We start from the raw sequence: 4,732 nt of genomic DNA, 5'->3' as shown, positions 1-4,732 counted from the left end.
ACAGGGACTGGGGGGCGGGGGCGTCCCGGGCGGGGGGGGGCCCAGCTGCCCGGGGCTCACACAGCCCAGCTCAGGGGCAGAGAAGGGCGTGCGTCCCCGGGCGTCCTGACAAAGGAGGGGACGCGGCCGTCGCGGCCACGGAGCCGGGTCAGCGGAAAGGGGAGACGTCGCCCCAGAGAGGCAGGCGCGTGACCCGCGGATGGGACCGTTCCTCCGGGGGCCCAGCACTCAGTGGGGGATCCTCCTTCCAGTCAGCCCGCGGCCTGCTGGTGACGGCGGGCATGGGTCCCCGACGGACGTAATGTGGGCACGGACACTGTAGAGTGCTGGTCCCCAGACCGAGGATGTGGGTCATATACACTGTAGAGTGCGGGTCCCCGACGGATGTAATGTGGGCACGGACACTGTAGAGTGCGGGTCCCCAGACCAAGGATGTGGGTCATATACACTGTAGAGTGCGGGTCCCCGACGGATGTAATGTGGGCACGGACACTGTAGAGTGCGGGTCCCTGACGGAGGACGTGGGTCATATACACTGTAGAGTGCGGGTCCCAGACGGAGGTCGTGGGCATCTATACTGTAGACTGTGAGTCCCCAGACGGAGGTCGTGGGCATATGCACTGTAGAGTGCGGGTCCCCGACGGAGGTAATGTGGTCACAGACACTGTAGAGTGCGGGTCCCCAGACCGAGGATGTGGGTCATATACACTGTAGAGTGCGGGTCCCCGACGGACGTAATGTGGGCACGGACACTGTAGAGTGCGGGTCCCCGACGGAGGACGTGGGTCATATACACTGTAGAGTGCGGGTCCCAGACGGAGGTAATGTGGTCACAGACACTGTAGAGGGCGGGTCCCAGACGGAGGTCGTGGGCATCTATACTGTAGAGTGCAGGTCCCCAGACGGAGGTCACGGGCATCATACTGTAGAGTGCGGGTTCCCAGATGGAGGATGCGGGTCATATACACTGTAGAGTGCAGGTCCCCGACGGAGGACGTGGGTCATATACACTGTAGAGTGCGGGTCCCCAACGGAGGACGTGGGTCGTATACACTGTAGAGTGTGGGTCCCCGACGGAGGACGTGGGTCATATACACTGTAGAGTGCGGTGCGGGTCCCCAGACCGAGGATGTGGGTCATATACACTGTAGAGGGCGGGTCCCCCACGGACACTGTAGAGTGCGGGTCCCCAGACCAAGGATGTGGGTCATATACACTGTAGAGTGCGGGTCCCCGACGGACGTAATGTGGTCATGGACACTGTAGAGTGCTGGTCCCCAGACCGAGGATGTGGGTCATATACACTGTAGAGTGTGGGTCCCCGACGGATGTAATGTGGGCATGGACACTGTAGAGTGCGGGTCCCTGACAGAGGACGTGGGTCATATACACTGTAGAGGGCGGGTCCCAGACGGAGGTCGTGGGCATCTATACTGTAGAGTGCAGGTCCCCAGACGGAGGTCACGGGCATCATACTGTAGAGTGCGGGTCCCCAGATGGAGGATGCGGGTCATATACACTGTAGAGTGCGGGTCCCCGACGGAGGACGTGGGTCATATACACTGTAGAGGGCGGGTCCCCAACGGAGGTCATGGGCATGTATACTGTAGAGTGTGAGTCCCCAGACGTAGGTCATGGGTCATATACACTGTAGAGTGCGGGTACCCAGACGGAGGTCGTGAGCATCTATACTGTAGAGTGCAGGTCCCCAGACGGAGNGGACGTGGGTCATATACACTGTAGAGTGCGGGTCCCCAGACCGAGGACGTGGGTCATATACACTGTAGAGTGCGGGTCCCCGATGGAGGACGTGGGTCATATACACTGTAGAGTGCGGGTCCCCGATGGAGGACGTGGGTCATATACACTGTAGAGTGCGGGTCCCCGATGGAGGACGTGGGTCATATACACTGTAGAGTGCGGGTCCCCGATGGAGGACGTGGGTCATATACACTGTAGAGTGCGGGTCCCCGATGGAGGACGTGGGTCATATACACTGTAGAGTGCGGGTCCCCGATGGAGGACGTGGGTCATATACACTGTAGAGTGCGGGTCCCCGATGGAGGACGTGGGTCATATACACTGTAGAGTGCGGGTCCCCGATGGAGGACGTGGGTCATATACACTGTAGAGTGCGGGTCCCCGATGGAGGACGTGGGTCATATACACTGTAGAGTGCGGGTCCCCGATGGAGGACGTGGGTCATATACACTGTAGAGTGCGGGTCCCCGATGGAGGACGTGGGTCATATACACTGTAGAGTGCGGGTCCCCGATGGAGGACGTGGGTCATATACACTGTAGAGTGCGGGTCCCCGATGGAGGACGTGGGTCATATACACTGTAGAGTGCGGGTCCCCGATGGAGGACGTGGGTCATATACACTGTAGAGTGCGGGTCCCCGATGGAGGACGTGGGTCATATACACTGTAGAGTGCGGGTCCCCGATGGAGGACGTGGGTCATATACACTGTAGAGTGCGGGTCCCCGATGGAGGACGTGGGTCATATACACTGTAGAGTGCGGGTCCCCGATGGAGGACGTGGGTCATATACACTGTAGAGTGCGGGTCCCCGATGGAGGACGTGGGTCATATACACTGTAGAGTGCGGGTCCCCGATGGAGGACGTGGGTCATATACACTGTAGAGTGCGGGTCCCCGATGGAGGACGTGGGTCATATACACTGTAGAGTGCGGGTCCCCGATGGAGGACGTGGGTCATATACACTGTAGAGTGCGGGTCCCCGATGGAGGACGTGGGTCATATACACTGTAGAGTGCGGGTCCCCGATGGAGGACGTGGGTCATATACACTGTAGAGTGCGGGTCCCCGATGGAGGACGTGGGTCATATACACTGTAGAGTGCGGGTCCCCGATGGAGGACGTGGGTCATATACACTGTAGAGTGCGGGTCCCCGATGGAGGACGTGGGTCATATACACTGTAGAGTGCGGGTCCCCGATGGAGGACGTGGGTCATATACACTGTAGAGTGCGGGTCCCCGATGGAGGACGTGGGTCATATACACTGTAGAGTGCGGGTCCCCGATGGAGGACGTGGGTCATATACACTGTAGAGTGCGGGTCCCCGATGGAGGACGTGGGTCATATACACTGTAGAGTGCGGGTCCCCGATGGAGGACGTGGGTCATATACACTGTAGAGTGCGGGTCCCCGATGGAGGACGTGGGTCATATACACTGTAGAGTGCGGGTCCCCGATGGAGGACGTGGGTCATATACACTGTAGAGTGCGGGTCCCCGATGGAGGACGTGGGTCATATACACTGTAGAGTGCGGGTCCCAGACGGAGGTAATGTGGTCACAGACACTGTACAGGGCGGGTCCCAGACGGAGGTCGTGGGCATCTATACTGTAGAGAGCGGGTCCCCAGATGGAGGTCACGGGCATCTATACTGTAGAGAGCCTATACCACAGACGCAGGATGTAGGTTGTGGGGTGGCCTGACCCCAGGGTGGTCATGGCCGCCGGCCCCCCTATGCCGACATCCCCAGGGTGACTCCCTCGTAGACCTAGAAAGCGTGTCCACAAAGTGACTGGAAATGCCCGTGTCTGAGACGTGGGGGCCCCGCTCCCTCCCAGGACCTGCTGGACCATCTGACCCCAGGGTGGGGGTGTCTGCTCGGCCAGGACCCTGCGTCCAGGACCGACTCCCTCAGCCCGGTGATGCGGCCCCAAGGTGCCATTTGTCACCTGGTCCATGGCTCTGGGCACCGAACAGCCCACGTTTCACGGAAACCTCAATTACTGAGTGCTTGTCCAGAGCTAAGATGTCAGGGCGAGAAGGTAAGCCTGGCAGATCCTTCCGGAAACTTCTCCCTACGGGCTTCCCAGGGTCACTCTGGGATGGCGACCGGGCCGGCCTCCGCCCGCTCAGCTGACGGCTGTCAGCACGGCCGGCTCCCCTGACGGGGACCGTCCGGTGGTCTCCCCGCACCAGCCTTCCGTTTCCGGCATCTTCCGGGCCTCTGGGGTTTGCTCAGATATTAAATAGCCAATTTTGGGCCATTTATATATATNGTCTGCGCCCTGCGAATCCGCCGGCTTGTCACAACCCATTTCTGCCCGCGTCCGGGCGCCACTGGGCTCCCCGACGTCCCCACGTCCCAGACGTGGAAGGTCAGCAGCTGGAGAGTCTCATTAATGCTAACGGATTCAGGCAAAAACGGGGAGAGCGGGGAAAGGAGGAGACACACGGGACACAGAGACACAGAGACAGAGAGACGGAGAGAGACGCAGGGGGGCCCCGGCGAGGGCGGCCACACCTGTGGTTGGCCTCCGTGCCCCCCAGCGTTCTGGGGGCTCACGGGCACCCACCTCGGAAACCCACCACGGGACCCCCATCAGGGTCGTTTTCTGCTCTTTGTTTCTTTCGCTCCAAGTCGCTTCCACACTCGGGGACGGTAATGAGGGATTCCGCCCGCGCGGCTTGGGGTTTAAACAATCCTCAGGGTGTCTGCGGGCGAGGCGGGGCCCCCGCTGCCGGGGGGGACCCCCAAGTCTCCCGGCCCGCACCCCGCGCACGCCCGAAACCCAATCGCGCTGCCCTCGCTGGAGCGAGATTCAAGTCATCAGTTCACATCAGGCTTCCGGAGTGATCGCTGCCACGGCCCATCTCCGCGTCCCGCGCTTGACGAGCCCGCGTCAGGTCCACTTAGCCGCGGCGACGTCCGCGTGTCAGGGCTCTTAAGGCCGGGGCTTGCAGACGAGGC

This window comes from Crocuta crocuta, unplaced genomic scaffold (genome assembly GCF_008692635.1).
Source record: "Crocuta crocuta isolate KB4526 unplaced genomic scaffold, BGI_CrCroc_1.0 scaffold221, whole genome shotgun sequence".
NCBI lineage: Eukaryota > Metazoa > Chordata > Mammalia > Carnivora > Hyaenidae > Crocuta > Crocuta crocuta.
This window is presented reverse-complemented; position numbering follows the sequence as displayed.